Genomic DNA, 18,097 nt, shown 5'->3' with positions numbered 1-18,097 from the left:
CAAGGAGTACCTCGCGAGGTGCTCGTGACGCAAGCCATGACGATCGAGACCAGGCGGGCGCCAGCCAACGCAGTGTCCTCGTTTCCCCTTTGGTGCAAAGGGGGAAAGCGCAGGCGCGGAGTACATAGGCATCACGCAAAGATTTGCCTATCGGTGCAACGAGACCAAGACCAGCAGGACGGTAGGACGGAGATAATCATGGAGCCCAGGACGGCATCATCGCCAGTGCCTTTGGCAGTCGAGGACCAATTTTAGTCAGGATAGCTTGTACTAGCTGTCCCCCTTCAAAATGGCCGTTGTTGGCTCCCTTCCCGCTCAATATTTGGGAAGAGGACCAAGGCCCCTATAAATAGAGATAGCCACCACAGTAGAAGGGGACCGAATCCTTCCCTAGCAGAACACCGTACCAGCTCAAGAACACCCCTCTCGAGGCTGTTCTTCCTCTGTACTGTTCGTGATCATCTCCAGAGGCAATCCACAACACCATGCACTGGATTAGGGTATTGCACCACAACGGTGGCCCAAACCAGTATAAACCTTGTATCCCTTGTGTTGTTCATCGTGTCGCTTAGATTCGCGGCGAGGTTTTGGGGCGCGGATCGGTAGGGAGAAGATCTTCGTGCGCATCCCAGAGTTCGAACCTTAGGGGTTTTGCCGGAACCCGACATTCGACATTTGGCACGCCAGGTTGGGGTGCGCCGGAATCTTCTTTCCGCGGTTTTGCGTTCCATTGCTTCGTCGCATCCATGGCAGACGCTCGCCGAGCTCGCGCCGAGCGTCGGGCTGCTCTCGCCGCCCGCGTCGCCCAGATGGCTCCCGTCGGTGGGCCTCCTCATCGTTCTCCGTCGCCTTCCGCCAACGCCGCCACCGGACCGGCAGGGAACGAGCATTGGGAGAAGGCCCTTGAGAGGGCAGATAAACTGCCGGGACGGAGTTTCTCCCGGCAGATAGAACTGCCACAAGAACGGCTGCCGGGAAAACTATTTCCCGGCAGATACAGATCTCCCGGCAGTTCCGCTGCCAGGAAGCCCCGTTCTCCCGGCAGATAGATGTGGTATGCCGGTAATCTAATCGCCGGCAGTTATGATAATCCCTGGTAGATAGTCTGCCCTTACTTTTACTAGCCGCAGTTTGCCTGATCCTGGTAGCGTGTATATTTATTTTTATTTCTGTTCACGTATATTTATTTTTATTTCTATTCACACAGGAATTGACTCAATATTCAGTAGAAAATCTCAAACACATAATGATTAAAATTCAGTACTGCAACATCCATACATGCATTCAGTAGCGTCCAACTACATCAATAAACAGAATTTACATAGACAATAAGATTTCTTTTGTTCAAACTAAGCTAAACAAATGGTTTGAGCTTGACACGCAGCTACAGCCATGTCTAGGAAGACAAATTGTTTGTTCGGAACCTTTTTATTGGATGACTTCATTAGATGTCTTGTGAATAACAGACTCGCCACCATCATGTGAAACAGCATAATTTAAACAGGACCACATGTCTCCCGCAGAAGAATCACCAAGCTTGCAATGCTTTTGAAGATCAGAGCTTAACCTTGCGCCACAAGATTTTGTTGCTGCCATGAATACAAGAAACATCATGTAGACATCCTAGTTGACTGGTACAACTGCTATCACGTAGAAGTTTTGTAGCATTCTAACAATCTCATCCTTGTAACAGAACTTACAAGCTTGAGACACAACTTGTTGTACTGCAGAGAAAACAAAATCAAGTTTAAATTTTTGAAAGTACAAACTAGCAGCATCTACAAACTAACAAAATATCAACATCAAACCAGGAAAAGATTTAAAAACATCTAATGAAGATATGACAGCTGACATGTGCTTTTTCAAGAATATTTCAGACTTTCAGTGTGTGTATATCTAGCAATGTAACTATCAATGATTATAAATGATAAATTTTGACACTTCCAAATACAATTCCGGATGTATAGTACTCCCTCCGTCCCAAAATAACTGTCTCAACTTTGTACTAGCTCTAGTACAAAATTGTACTAAGCTTGAGACACTTATTTTAGGACGGAGGGAGTACATAGTAAGCAGTAAAATACAAGGTCAAACAACTTGTACACATCAGAAAACTGCATGCCAAGCATATATAGCATGTTTATACTCCCTCCGTCCGAAAAAGCTTGTGCCTCAACAGATAGCATCATGCAGGACCATACAGATAAACAAAATTTCTCATGCCATTTGATGATTAGTTTTGTACCATGTATAGGGCGGAGGCAATATATCTTCCATTTTAAAAGGAAAGGAAGGGCATCACTCCTATCAAGATCTCCCAAGTTACAAGGGTAAACTACTCGTGGTAGAAGTCCACGCTACCATATTACAAGTTCTATCAAGTTCATCACTCCTATCAAGATCTCCCAAGTTTTCTAACCAAAGTTACATTAAAAAGAACATCAAAAGGCATATTACCAGAGTGTGCAAAAGTACTGCATGTAAGAGAAGAATGCCACAATATATCATAAGTTTAGTTGCATTGATATCCCAACACAAGAAAATTAGGAACTCATTCCAGAGGAAGATCGCCAACGAGCATCGGTAAGGACATACTCATGGTCCCTAAGAGCACGGTACTAGAACCATCAGCAAACCTCTTTCATGTTGATGTTTTGCAAGAACTTGTTCTGCCTATAATACTATGATTTTCCTTATGAATCTGCTTCCTTGAAATATAAATCTATTTTAGAGGAAAACAAATACCTATAGTTACACAAAGTTCTATAAGTAAGGCTAGGAATAGTACTTATACTATTACAGAGGCAGCATGCAATTTAATTTATACAATGAAGAAACTGTATAAAAGTTGAACATCAATAGACTAAATGAACCAGGTTACCAAAAGCTGCTTCGCAAACCAGAAAATGCATAAGGAAAATCTCATTCCTAACTTCACATTTACTACTTATAGGCAGTGTGCTGCAGGAAAAAATTGAGAAACCTATAAGGAAGTGATAATGAAAAAATTAAGGGCGATCAAAGGAACCAACCATAATCAATAACGCTAAGTGATGAAGCAACTGAACATCCTCTCGAACTCAAGGGAAATATTCTCGTGGCTCAAGTAAGTCTCGAGGTCGACCTTCCTCGGGTATTCTGTCTAGCTTCTACCTTCATTCTCCGCCTTGGTCTTTGTGCGTTGGCAGCTAGCCTGTTCTTCCGGTAGCTCCGAGCAGACAGCCACTCAAAAACTTCTTCACTAAAGATGCATAAAAAACACTTGCTATCAGATCAGGTCAAAGCAAACAACAACTAAATGCATGGTTTTTTAAAAGAGACACCAGCCTTGTGAACGTTAGTGCAGGCCATGCCACAGCTCGCAAATGTCACTCCATATTTATCCAGATTGTACAAGACCTGATTGCTAGGTAATTCCACATATCCATTTTAGACAATGCAATGCCTGCTACAATAATACTAGCTCGGGTGAGACAGTAAATAGTAGTGTTCATCTATGAGATACAGTTTAGTTGTTCGTCCTTTTCAATTACCCATAAAGAAGTTTCAAGCCATCTACATAACACTCTGCAGATATACACTTATCTATACACTATAATGCTTGACAAAGTCAGTACAAGTAGCATTTTTTAACGGAGGGGGTAAAAGTAGCATTGCTTCGATTCTAATTGTAATCATTGACAACTTTCAACACAACTTACAGAATTAAAGAAATAAAATGAAGAATTGCTAAACTTTAGCACCTTCACTCCAATATGCAAGTACAGCTGATGAAAACTTCCCAAGTACATGTAAACTGGTATATCATTGATTAAACAAACTACACCAGATCCTTCTAGCACATGGGTCAAACAATTGATATGCGTCCAAATTTTGGATCACACATCAGCACAAAAGCTCACGAAAGACAAAACAATCTGGATTATCTACTAGAAGAGAGGAGAAATCCATATGTTACCAGACTGCCGGCATCTTCTGGTTCCTGGTCGCTCACTTCCTGTCACTTGCAGGGGTGACACTGGGGCACCCAAACCTAGCCGCCAAACTACAGCCATGCCGTTGCCGCCGGCTGCACCGAAGGCGGCCACCCAAAGCATATGCCCGCTTCCTAGCTTCACGCTCTGCTCGGGCCGCCCGGATCTGGAGTTGTGCCCCGCGCCCCGTTGGCCGCCTCTTGCGCACGTCCTTCGCCGGATCCGGGGGCCGCGCAACCGCGTCCTTTCTTCCCGCATCCCCGCGGCAGATCCGCGGTGTGGGCAACGGCTTCGACCTCCTCCGCCCATCGGGTCTCCCTCCCTTCCCGTCCTTGTGCAGATAGTTTGGGACGAAGAGGCGAAGGGTGGCCGGCGACAATAGTCGGGGAGGCACTGCGGTGGGATGCTTGGGGTGGCGAATGGTGGTCGGCCACAGCGGAAGGTGCTCGGCGGCGAGGTGGCCGGGGTGGAAGTAGGGTAGGTCGATTTGGATGAGGTTGTGATTTGAGGCAGGCTGCGAACCGGGGTGCGGCCGAGTTTTTTTTTTTTTTTTTACGGGACGGCCGAGATTCCTTTGCGTGAAACATTCGGGCTTCGCGCGCTCTCCCACGCCTGGGCGCGCTTTGGGCCCAGTTATTTCGCTCACGCGCCATAAACAGTCCCCGGCAGATAATGGGCCGGGCTTTAGTTGCGCCGGCAGATACTATGACGTGAAAAGTAGTCTTTATTCCCGGCTGTGGGACTGCCCTCGTTTGTAAACTTCTAGCGGCAGTTCACTTGCCTTCAAGTAATTTTGCCGGCAGTTGAACGTTTCCCGGTAGATAGTATGCCCTTATTCAGATATTTTTGCCGGCAGTTAACTGCCCCTAATCAAGGATTGTGGTGTAGTGGCAGCAAGCATCATCGCTGCATCCATCGGTGCGGCGGGAAGGCCGCACCGCCACTCCGTCGCTGACTCCAACTGGTTCGTCGTCTCACGCTCGTCGCGCTCCCACAGACGCGCAGGCCGCGTTGCTCCTGGCACGTGAGCTCCTGCACAACCGCCCTGTCGACGACCTGTACGAGGAGTGGCTTGCTCACATCACCGAGCTCGTCAGCACCGTAGGGGGCTCTCCTGCGTCGTCCCTCTCGCTGACTCGCCCTCCGTCCTGCGTGGGCGATGCAGCTCAGGAGGTGCCTCCACCACTTCCTCCCCAAGAAGGCGCCCTGGCTCCAAGAGCAGGCTCCGCGGCTGCAAAGGGCTCTGGTGTCCAGTGCAGGATGTCGCGCCTTCACCACCGAGCTACGCAGTGTCGCTTGGCCGGGCAAGTTAAAGTCGGATCTGCCTCCTCGCTATGACCGCACTGCCGACCCCGCGGAGTTCCTGCAGCTCTATGAGCTGGGCATCGAGGCGGCCAACAGAGACGAAAAGGTCATGGCGAACTGGTTTCCCATGGCGCTCAAGGATGGTGCCCGCACCTGGCTCCTGAACCTGCCTCCCAGCTCGATCTCCTCTTGGGACGAGATGTGCGGCCGCTTGATTGCCAACTTCCAGGGCACTCGCGACCATCCTCCGGTCATGGGTGACCTGCGCCGCATCAAGCAACAGCCAGGAGAGAACTTGTAGAAGTACATCCAGCGTTTCATCAGCACTCGCCTCAAGATTCCCAAGGTGACTGAGGAGGCCATAATCTCAGCGTTCTCTGACGGCGTCCGCGATGTCAAGATGAAGGAGGAGCTCGCCATCCGTGAGGATCTGTGCACATCTCTAGAGTTGTTCAACCTGGCGACCAAGTGCGCAAGAGCTGAGGAGGGGCGTCTCTCCCTCCTCGAGCTCCCAGCCGCTGACACAGAAGAAAAGAAAGCCAAGGCCAAGGACGTGAAGCGCAAAGGAGCAGCTGTGCTCGTAGCAGAACCAGACACGAAGCGCGGCAGGGACCAGCCGGAGTCGTCTAAGGGTAACAGATTTTGCGCCTACCACATCCTCTACACCCACAACACCAACGAATGCCAGGAGCTCAGAGCCGTTCGAGAAGGACTCATGGGTCGACGCCCCGAGTGCAACGACCGTGGCTATGGCCGAGAAGGAGGAAGAGGTGGAGGACGATGGGACGACCGAGGCCCTCGCCAGGAGTGGCGTGACCGCCCCCGCGAGGATTGCTGGCAGGAACAGCCTCGCGAGGGGGCTTGGAGGGATCAACCTCGCGAGGATCGCCCGCAGGGTAACGCAGTCCTTCCTCCTCTGCCACCACCGCCAAGAAGGAATTGCAACCATCACCAGGACGAGGGGGCTGGGGGCTTCCAGGAGCCACGTGCTATCGCTTGCATTTTGGGCGAAGCCTAATCCCCAGCCTCTCAGCACATCTTCAAGCAGTTTGCTTGCGAGGAGAATGCAGTCCTCCCAAAGCTTGAGGCCACGCGCCCTCTCAGGTGGTCCATGTGCGCCATCATGTTCAGCACAACGGATCAGCTCAAGTATGCAGCTACAACTGGCATCCTCCCGATGCTTTGCTCCCCAGTCATCAGCAACGTGCAAGTTACCAGGACCTCATTGATGGCCGTGCAGGACTCAACGTTCTGTCCGTCGAGACGTTCAACAACCTCCAAGTGCCTTATGATCAACTTCAGCCAACCAAGCCATTCTCATGAGTCACTGACGGCTCCACCACCCCCATACGGCAGGTTCGCCTCCCTGTCACCTTCGGACATCACAAGAACTACCATACCGAGCTCATCGACTTCGATGTTCCCCACATTCTCCTGCCATACAATGCCATCCTCGGGTATCCAGCCCTCGCCAAGTTCATGGCGGTAACTCACCATGGTTACAATGTCCTCAAGATGCCGGGAAGTGGCGGAATCATCACAGTCCCCTGCAAAGAGAAGGATGCGGTGTGCTCTCTCGAGCGTGCCTTCCAAGATTCATCAGTCGAGGACCCAGACAGCAAGAGTGAGAACCCTCCCGAGGCAGTTCCCAAGAAGAAGAAGACATCACCTAGCTCAAGGCCTCAGGAGGTTGGCATCTCCGGGGGCACTGCGTCAGGATCTGCTCCCGTGCAAGGGGCGCCTCCCTCCGTCGCATAGGAAGGTGCGCCCGGCGCCCTCCTCGGGCAAGGCTCGGGGGCTCTCTCCTGGAGGGCCTCAGACTTTGCTAGGATCACGAGGGAGGCTCTCGGGCACCACTTGCAGGCATGCTTCGTGGCATGTTTCCCTCCAGAAGGTATGGGGCAAGGAGGGCCCAACCCTCAGGAGTTCATCACCAAGGCCACTTAGGAGCTTCAAGAATCGAGAGTCATACGCGGCGATCGCCGCCTACCTGGCGTAGCTCCCCATCAAGGCAAGGATGGCGGGCTGCACGTCTGCATCGACTACCTAGGGCTCAGCCGAGTCGCGTCTCAGGAGCGCTTCTGGCCTTCGTGCGTGCGATGCTGCGAGGGTCCGCTGCACAGCTATGTTCGCATGCCTTTCGGCCTGCCGAATACGGCTGCCGCTCACCAGCGTCTTCTGCGGAGCATTCTGGTAGCTCAGGAGGCCAGACACCACACGGTCCTAGCGGAGATGGAGATGGTCCTCGAGGAGCCTCCCGGACCCCCAGAGCCTCCCGAGGCTCAGGGCTCCGGTGGCTCGTGAGGATCGGCCCCTTCACCGCGCAGCGTCAACTACTCCAACACCCGCTCTACAATGGTATCAGGTGACATCTTTTGAGTTCATTTCAGCTGGGAGCGCCCTCAGGGCTGCATTATTCCCAGGTCGCATGGATTTGTCCCTGCGGCATGTACCCCTTTTTCTTATGTCTTTAGTTTACCTCACTGGGGGCGCCCCTCGGGCTACATCATCCCCAAGCCGCTCGGGCCAGACCCAGTGGCGTGTATCCTTCCTACATCTATCCAAGCTGATTTGCTTTCATGCTTAACCTGCCTATGATAATCGCCTGCTCGATTGACACCTACCTTTGGAGCCGCTCGCGCTGGCATGGTGCTTGTGCATGGGTCCGTCCCTGCAACATCGACAAATCTGAGTGGTCAAGCTCTGGCCCGCGGTAGCCCCACAAGTGTCACCTCACCAGGCCCTCAGTGCCCTCACCACACTCTCGGAGCAACCAATGGCTGGCCAGCAATCGTAATGGCAACATGTGGTTTTCTCTTGTTGGTTTACAGGGACTACCTGAGGCCTAAAACGGGAGGCGTCGCGAGCTCTCTTTCTCTCTTGCCCGCGTGATCCACTTGACTGTTAAAAGGGGGGCTCCTGAGCATCGCCACTCAGGAGCTCTTACTGGCTCTCCAGCCCTCACCCCCTGGCCTTGTCCACGGCATCACGACCTGGCATACCAGCGGCGGATGAGCTTGCTCGAGGGCCGGGACGTGAGGACATAGAGCACGAAGGAGAGTACGGGAAGGAAGGGGAAGCTCGCGAAGGCCTAACCCAGCTACATCCCAGTTGCAGCCGCGCAAGCCTGGCGCCTCGCGAACGAACAACTCCATGCACTCGAGATAAGTCTCCTCCCTGGGATAGCTAATCGATGCGACACAAAACCTCCACTTGATGCGGCTCTGTGACGGCGATGTTGCCTTCCTTTCTCACCTTTCGGCGGCTGCTTGAGAGCTAAAGGGGACCTCCTGAGCATCACGCCTCAGGGGCTCTTAGTGGACCTCGGGGCGCTCACCTCCTGGCCTTGACCACGACATCGCGACCTGGCATACCAGCGACGGCTGAAGCCTGCCTGGGGACCGGGACCTGTCAGCATAGAGCACCAAGTCTTTGTGAGGTTAGAAATGGGGAACCAAGCCGGAATAGGACAAGCATTTGCACCACTTCATAATAAGGATAATATCAACAAAAGACATTGCGGACATTTTACATGCCCCATGGGGTACATCCTCAATTCCTTGCAGGGAACAAAAGGTGCGAACCCTAAGGAGCCCTAACTACACGTGCCCTCATGGCCGACGCCATCATCAGCAGTTGGCCACGGGAGGCCGGCGCCAACACCATCCAGATCAGCCGCGCCGGCGGCCTGATTTAGCTGCCTTGCTCCGAGCACGACGTGAGCTCGGGGGCACGTAGCTGTCATCGCTCGTCTCCCGAGTCGCGAGGAGCTCGGGAGAGTCGCTGGACTCCCAAGCATCACCGCTGCTGCTAGAGGAGCTGTTGGGGAAGCGGGTGGCAGGCCTAGCCCTTGCCACATCGATGTCCTGGCTGCCTCCACTCGGGCAGCACTCAAGCCGGAGGCCTTCTGCATCGAAGACCTTAAAGAGCATCAAGGAGGCGCCATCGTATTCGAAATGAATCACGAGGGCACCCCCTGTTCGGCAGACCCGGGCGATCTCGCGCTAGCCTCGGGTCATGTAGACCTTGGCCGCAGCGACGACTTCAACCTCCGCTCCGGTCGCCGGGGTACCGCAGTCGGCGTGCTACAACCAAAGCTCGAGAGGCCCCTTCGGCGGCATCTGGAAGGCAAAGAAGGGGGGAAAGCAGATCTAGGAGCCCGGAGGCATCGCAGCATGGAGCACGAGCTCGCGAGAGGAATCCGCGGTGTGTACTCCCGGAGCAACGGCGCGCACTACCATGGCTTGTCGGCCTCGCCGGTGGCGCGGGTGGCATCGCTCGGCGTCTCCTTCTCCAGGGCCCTCGGCCCGGGCGTACAAAGGGAGCGGGAACCCAGGAGGCGGCCGCTCATACCAAGGACTCGACGTCTCCGGCCTTGCAACCTCATCACGGCGGATGGGGACCGGCCGTTTCTTTGGCGGGAGCGGGTCGGGCCCCTCCCAGTGGGCCTTTCCTTTCTCCTCAGCTGAGAACCGGCGGATGGGCGCCATTGGCGGAAAGTCGGAGGAAGAGCAAGGAAGAAGAAGCGAGCGGAGCAAGAAGAGATGGACAACGGGGGCTCGCGCCTCTCCGTACTTATAGTCCAGAGGATGCCAACCGTCGGCCTCCATGATCACATGTAATCATGACTCTTTTTGCATGCAGCAGGGACTAGTCAAATCGAGCAGTTGTCGAGCCAGCGTGGGAAAGCGGAGACACCCACGTCAAATCAACCGCCACGTGGCAACCATGGCCGCAGGCTGTTGGGGCCCGCGGCGCTTCGCACTTGCCCTTTGGCTTCACTACTAAGCCAAGTCCGAGCGCGCCTTGGGCCTGGGGGATACTGTCGGCATTCTGGGAACGGGGGTCCCCAGACTTGCCTGCTTGCGGCCTGCGGCGTGGCTCAAGCAGTGGCCCAGTACGGCCCGTCTTCATCAACCCAAGCTCAAGACCCTCGCGAGGGGCCAAGTCTCGTGGGGCGAACGATTCAAGGCTTCCTTAGGGGCGGCCTCATCAGGCAGGCTTGTGAGGAGGCAGAGAGATCAAGGCAAGGAGTACCTCGCGAGGTGCTCGTGACGCAAGCCATGACGATCGAGACCAGGTGGGCGCCAGCCAGCGCAGTGTCCTCGTTTCCCCTTTGGTGCAAAGGGGGAAAGCGCAAGCACGGAGTACAGAGGCATTAGGCAAAGGTTTCCCTATCGGTGCAACGAGACCAAGACCAGCAGGACGGCAGGACGGAAATCATCATGGAGCCCAAGACGACGTCATCGCCAGTGCCTTTGGCAGTCGAGGACCAACTTTAGTCAGGATAGCTTGTACTAGTTGTCCCCCTTCAAAATGGCCATTGTTGGCTCCCTTCCCGCTCAATATTTGGGAAGAGGACCAAGGCCCCTATAAATAGAGATAGCCACCACAGTAGAAGGGGACCGAATCCATCCCTAGCAGAACACCGCACCAGCTCAAGAACACCCCTCGCGAGGTTGTTCTTCCTCTGTACTATTCATCATCAGCGCCAGAGGTAATCCACCACATCACGCACTGGATTAGGGTATTACACCACAACGGTGTCCCGCACCAGTATAAACCTTGTGTCCCTTGTGTTGTTCATCGTGTAGCTTAGATTCGCGGAGAGGTTTTGGGGCGCAGATCGGTAGGGAGAAGATCTTCGTGTGCACCCTAGGGTTCGACCCCTAGGGTTTTTTCCAGAACCCGACATCCGACAGGAATTGGTCGTTCACATGGTTAGTCATAAAATCCTACACAAAACGTGTAGATCACTTAATATGATATGTTTGATTCCTTGCAATAGTTTTGCCATATAGACATGATAATATGTGGGAGGTACTAGTAAATGGTTGTGTTTAGTAAGGATATTGGTGTTAAGGTTTGTGATTCCCGAAGCATGCACGTATGGTCTCCTAACTATGTAACCAAATTGGCGCGCATTGTATTTTGATTGTTTATCTTTGCGTGAAGGTCGGGGGCGCGCGATGGCTAACTCCTACCAACCTCCCCCGTAGGAGCATGCGTAGTAGTACTTTTCTTCAAGGGCTAATAAACTTTTGCAATAAGTATATGAGTTCTTTATGACTAATGTGAGTCCATGGATTATACATACTTTCACCCTTCCATCATTGCTAGCCTCTTCGGTACCGTACATTGCCCTTTCTCACCTTGAGAGTTTGTGCAAACTTCACCGGTGCATCCAAACCCCGTGATACGATACTCTCTATCACACATAAGCCTCCTTATATCTTCCTCAAAACAGCCACCATACCTACCTATTATGGCATTTCCATAGCCATTCCAAGATATATTGCCATGCAACTTCCATCATCATCATATACATGACTTGAGCATTCATTGTCATATTGCTTTGCATGATCGTAAGATAGCTAGCATGATGTTTTCATGGCTTGTCCGTTTTGATATCTTTGTGCTAGATCATTGCACATCCCGGTACCCCGTCAGAGGCATTCATATAGAGTCATATCTTTGTTCTAGATATCGAGTTGTAAGTAAATAAAGTGTGATGATCATCATTATTAGAGCATTGTCCCGAGAAAAGAAGGGGGAGGCCAAAGAAGCCTAAGTAAAAAAAGGGGGCCAAAGAAGCCCGCAAAAAAAAGAATAAAAGGGAGAATGTTACTATCCCTTTTCCACACTTGTGCTTCAGAGTAGCACCATGTTCTTCATATAGAGAGTCTCCTATATTGTCACTTTCATGTACTAGTGGGAATTTTCGTTGTAGAACTTGGCTTGTATATTCGGATGGGCTTCCTCAAATGCCCGAGGTCTTCATGAGCAAGCAAGTTGGATGCACACCCACTTAGTTTCTAGTTTGAGCTTTCATAAACTTATAACTCTTAGTGCATCCGTTGCATGGCAATCCCTACTCCTCACATTGACATCAATTGATGGGAATCTCCATAGCCCGTTGATTAGCCACGTCGATGTGAGACTTTCTCCCTTTTTGTCTTCTCCACACAACCTCCACCATCATACTCTATTCCACCCATAGAGCTATATCCATGGCTTGCCCTCATGTATTGCGTGAAGGTTGAAAAAGCTGAAGCACGTTAAAAAGTATGAACCAATTGCTTGGCTGACACCGGGATAGGCATGAGGGGTACCTTGTGTTAAGAAAAAGGGAGCATACAAGACTATATGATTTTGTAGGTGAGGGAGTCCTGGACTAGGGGGTGTCCGGATTGCCGAACTATCATCATCAGCCGGACTCCAAGACTATGAAGATACAAGATTGAAGACTTCATCCCATGTCCGGATGGGACTTTCCTTGGCGTGGAAGGCAAGCTTGGCGATACGGATATGTAGATCTCCTACCATTGTAACCGACTCTGTGTAACCCTAGCCCTCTCTGGTGTCTATATAAACCGGATGGTTTTAGTCCGTAGGACGAACAACAATCATACCATAGGCTAGCTTCTAGGGTTTAGCCTCCTTGATCTCGTGGTAGATTTACTCTTGTAATACCCACATCATCAATATCAATCAAGCAGGATGTAGGGTTTTACCTCCATCAAGAGGGCCCGAACCTGGGTAAAACATCGTGTCCCTTGTCTCCTGTTACCATCCACCTAGACGCACAGTTCGGGACCCCCTACCCGAGATCTGCCGGTTTTGACACCGACATTGGTGCTTTCATTGAGAGTTCCTCTGTGTCATCACCGATAGGCTCGATGGCTTCTTCGATCATCAACAATGACGCAGTCCAGGGTGAGACTTTTCTCCCCGGACAGATCTTCGTATTCGGCGGCTTTGCACTGCAGGCCAATTCGCTTGGCCATCTGGAGCAGATCGAAAGCTACGCCCCTGGCCGTCAGGTTAGATTTGGAAGTTTGAACTTCACGGCTGACATCCGCGGAGACTTGAACTTCGATGGATTCGAGCCACAGCCGAGCGCGCCGCACTGTCACGATGGGCATGATTTAGCTCTGCAGCCGGACAGTGCCCTGGAGGCCGCACACGAGTCCGCTCCGACCCTCAATTCGGAGCCGGCTGCGCAGATCGAGGACGGGTGGCTAGACACCGCCTCGGGGGCTGCGACCTCTATGGCGATGGAGCCGAATACTGACCTTATCCCTTGTGAAGCTCATGACTCCGAGGTGCCGGACTCCTGACCGGACTCCGAACCTCCCGCGCCCCCTCCAATCGAATCCGATTGGGCGCCGATCATGGAGTTCACCGCTGCGGACATCTTTCAACACTCACCTTTTGGCGACATCCTGAGTTTGCTAAAGTATCTCTTGTTATCAGGAGAGACCTGGCCGGACTGCGGTCAGGATGATTGGGATGCGGACGACGAAGAAATTCAAGGCCCACCCACCACCCACTTAGTAGCCACTGTCAACGATCTAACCGACATGCTAGACTTTGACTCCGAAGACATCGACGGTATGGACGACGATGCCGGAGACGACCAAGAACCAGCGCCTACTGGGCACTGGAAAGCCACCTCAACTCATGACGTATACATGGTGGATACACCAAAAGGAAGCGATAACGAGGAACAACGGGACGTGGCGAAGGACAACTCCCCCGGCAAACAACCAAAACAGCGACGCAAGCGCCGCCCGAAGTCCCGCCTCGATAACAACGGCACCCATACTGACCCAGCCTTAGAGCAGGGCAAAGCAGTGGATGACGAACATGCCACCAAGCAACCATCCGAACAGGATGAGTTGGACAAGCAACCCATCCCCGGCGAAAACAACAGTCCAGACGATCTCACGCCGGACACATCACCGGAGCATAAGAACCTTCATAAAAGGCTCGTCACCACTGCAAGAAGTTTGAAGAAGCAAAAGCGGAAGCTCAAAACAGCAGAGGACGCACTCAGAATGAGATGGAGCAAAGTACTCAATACCGCAGATAAATACGACAATAGTCACCAGGCAAAGAGCTACCCGAAGCGCAAGTTGTTGCCCGAATTTGACGAGGAGGCCGTAGAGCCCCCACAGTCAAAAAAGAAAGAGGCCGCCTGGCCGAATAGACGACCAGATGACAGGCTAAGTGCGGCAAGCGGCGCCGCACACAAGCCGGCACACGATCCACATAAGGATCCTCACAAAAAGGATGGCCCGGTCAGGTCCATCTATGGGACAAAAAAGAAGACTCCAGGGAGCAACACAACCCGCCGAGTGTTTGAAGATAACGGCACACCTAAATACAGGGGCGCCACACACCCACTATGTTTCACCGATGAGGTACTGGATCATGAATTCCAGCGGGATTCAAACCCGTAAACATAGAGGCATATAATACCCCGGAGTCTGGATTGAGGATTATATCCTACACATACATATGGCCAGAGGAGATGATCTCCATGCCATAAAATACCTACCCTTCAAGCTCAAAGGGCCAGCTCGGCATTGGCTCAAAAGCCTCCCAGAAAATACCATTGGAAGTTGGGAAGAGGTCGAGGATGCGTTTCGAGCAAATTTTCAGGGGACTTATGTCCGCCCTCCGGATGCAGACGATCTAAGTCACATAACTCAACAGCCCGGAGAGTTAGCACGCAAATTCTGGAACAGGTTCCTCACCAAAAAGAACCAAATAGTCAACTGTGCGGACGTCGAAGCCTTAGCAGCCTTTAAACATAACGTCCGAGACGAATGGCTCGCCAGACACCTCGGCCAGGAAAAACCAAGAACAATGGCCGCGCTAACAAGCCTCATGACCCGCTTTTGTGCGGGGGAAGATAGCTGGCTGGCAAGATGCAGCACCAGCGACCCGAGTACATCCGAGGTCAGGGATGGAAATGGGAAATCACGACGCAGAAAAGATCAGTGCCGGAATAAGGAAAATGGCCCAAATAGCATGGCGGTCAACGCCGGGTTCAAAAGCTCTCGGCCGAATAATAAAACACTGCCTCTTAAGGACAACAATAATGAGCTATCCAACCTAAACAAAATCTTGGATAGGATATGCCAAATCCATAGTACCCCCGGGAAGCCTACAAACCATACCCACAGAGATTGTTGGGTCTTCAAGCAGTCTGGCCAACTTAACGCCGAACACAAGGGGCTCGACACACCAAGCGAAGAAGATGAACCCCACAAGCAGCATGCCGGAAAACAGAAGACTTTCCCACTAGAAGTCAAAACAGTGAACTCACTTCATGTGATAACAAGGAAAAATAGTGCAGCACCTGCTAAAACACGCGCCACATGGTCCACCCCAGCAGAGTCCCGAAATTGGATGTTTAAACCAATTACTTTCGACCATCAAGATTACTCCAGAAGTGTTCGAAACGCAGGAGGGACTGCTTTGGTATTGGATCCCATAATCGACGGACTACAATTCACACAAGTCCTAATGGATGGCGGCAGCGATATAAACCTGCTATACCAGGACACCATCCGAAGAATGGGGATAGACCCTACCAAAATTCGCCGTAGCAGCACTTCCTTCAAAGGAGTGACGCCAGGCCTTTACGCCAATTGTATAGGCTCTGTACTACTAGAGGTCGTGTTCGGTTCATCCGACAACCTCCGCCGTGAAAAGCTCATTTTCCATATCGCCCAATTCAAAAGTAGCCATCAAGCACTACTGGGACGCGAAGCTTTCGCCCGCTTTAATGCAATACTGCATTACGCGTCTCTTACGCTTAAAATGCCCGGTCCACGCGGCATAATCTCATTAAAGGGTAACTCCGAGTGTTCTTCGACCACGGAAAACGTGAGACTGCCTTGACAGCCACACACTAATCCGACCTTGCTGGTCAAAGCCCCTAAAAATAGGTCATTCAGACCTCGGTCACGGTTAGGCGAGTCCGGCATAAATAAACAAGGGGCTTCCCAGCCGCATACCTCTTTACAAGGGGCTGCACGTATAAACAATGAGAGCCAATAAAGCTCAACTCATATTCCAAATCATACTTTATTTTAAATACATCTTTTGCACGATATTTTTTCCAAACTAAGTTCTTCTCTTTTACAGATGAAGCACGTGCTACACCCGTCCAGGATACAGCACAATGGAGACACAGGCGCAGACGTGCAGCAGGGACCCGTTGCAAGGATTCTTTTCAGATTAAGACCCTGCGTAAACCTTTCTTACTGTCTCTTATTGATACACATCCCCCGGTTTCCTACCATAACCGAGGAGGAGGCTGGCGTTTTGGCATCGGCCGTGTCAAAAGTTCTCGCCCGTACCTGGACACTAGGGGCTTAGGGCATTGTTCTGCCCGGTATCATAAAGATAGAATACCTCAGGGAGTGTTCGGCGTCTCGAGTTAGGCCTTATATGCATCAGCTCCGAATCATGTCTTTGGTCAAATGTTGGGTTTGCCCGGCTCCTGTGTTTTGCTGCCTTACGTTCCGCTCCATCGGCTAACGCGGCACCTGGAGAACTACTGCGATTGTGCTCCGGTTCGGCCGGGCGAGCACCTCAGTAGAGAAAGCCGAAAACTGACTATCATGATATAGCGAGAGACTGGTCAACCACTCGATCGACTACTAGAATGTTTAGAATTCCTCCGCTTTAACGAAGGACCGCTTCCCGGTCAGGCACATACGCGCCCCGAGTTCGGAGAGCGCGGTGCCTCTAGGGGCTATATAGTAGCCCCACCATCGAGCTCCGATGGCTAAGTGAAAGTGATAAAGCATTATAGTCCGGTTGCCTAGTTTGCTATGCTATCACCTCCTTCAAAGGACCAAGACATTGGATTAAGTGTGAAAAAGCGCTTTTTTTTGCAAACACCCCCGCACCATGTGCGTGGGGGCTGAAGCCAAAGACTGCCATCTTTCAGGTTATACATACATATACGGCCGCATAGGAGATAGTTTAATACTTGAACGCACAAGTATAAAAAGCCGTTACATTATAAACATGATCTCACAAATCATACATGTCATTTGAACATAACATCTTTCGAGCACTGCGACTCTATTAAACGAGCGCCCTGCAGGACTTCCTCAAAATAGTGCTCGGCGGGTAATCGGCTTCTGTCCGAACCCCGAGATGCAACATCGGTGGCATCCATCTTCGCCCAGTATGTCTTAACACGGGCGAGAGCCATCCGTGCACCCTCTATGCATGCCGACCGCTTCATCGCCTCGATATGCGGCACCGCCCCAAGGAATTGCCGCAACAAGCCAAAATAACTCTCCGGCTTGGGCCTTTCTGGCCATAGATGAGCCACCACATCCGTCATGGCAAGTCCGGACAATCTATTCAACTCAGCCCACTCAGCCAACCGATCAGTCAATGGAAGTGGATGCTCCGGACTATGGAATTGAGACCAGAAAAGCTCTTCCATTTCGTGATCCTTCTGGCTTCAGAAGTGCACGACTGCGTCCGCTGCACTCGCCGCCAAACCCAGATAAGGATCCTCCGCACCCCACAATCGGCCCAACTGAGCATACTTCGGATCCATGAACTTCCTACGCAACAGAAAGGGCTTTCCAGCCACAATGTCTCCGGCCTGACGCAGTTCCTCCTTCATAGCCCGCATCGCACAACAGGCATCCTTGGCTTCGGCGGCGGCCTTCTTCAGGTCCTCTTGCTTCGCTCGGCATTCTCTTTCAAGAACCTCATAGCGGTTGGTAGCATCTTTTAATTTCACGGCCATTCCGGCCATCTCCTCCCTGCTTCGCAGTGAGCAGCCTTTTCGACTTTTAGCTCTTCCGCTGCCTTCGAGGCAGCCGCATCACTTTTCCTGGCTTGCTCCTTGACTCGAGCAAGCTCTGCTCGAAGGTCTTCCACAGCAGCCGCACCATCTGCATCAAGCATACAAATTGTAAGGAACGAGCATCAGATCCCTTACTAGGTGACCGCGGAGAAACCACCTACCTTGTGACTCGTCAAGTCGTTTA

At 51.9% G+C, this 18,097-nt stretch overlaps 1 long non-coding RNA gene across 4 annotated transcripts; it reads right to left on the bottom strand.

Moving 5' to 3' along the window:
* Window positions 1-1,247: 1,247 nt before the first annotated feature.
* LOC123091962 (uncharacterized) lies at window positions 1,248-4,512 on the bottom strand. 4 transcript variants are annotated; one of them, XR_006443948.1, is made up of 3 exons: window positions 3,959-4,512; window positions 3,033-3,445; window positions 1,248-1,724 (listed from the first exon to the last, which is right to left on the bottom strand). It is a non-coding gene; the product is annotated as an uncharacterized lncRNA (long non-coding RNA). The 4 variants fall into 4 exon arrangements; XR_006443947.1 differs by having other exon boundaries at window positions 3,033-3,448; window positions 3,959-4,511; XR_006443946.1 differs by having other exon boundaries at window positions 3,033-3,241; window positions 3,959-4,506.
* Window positions 4,513-18,097: the final 13,585 nt, after the last annotated feature.

This window comes from Triticum aestivum, chromosome 4B (genome assembly GCF_018294505.1).
Source record: "Triticum aestivum cultivar Chinese Spring chromosome 4B, IWGSC CS RefSeq v2.1, whole genome shotgun sequence".
NCBI lineage: Eukaryota > Viridiplantae > Streptophyta > Magnoliopsida > Poales > Poaceae > Triticum > Triticum aestivum.
This window is presented reverse-complemented; position numbering and strand designations above follow the sequence as displayed.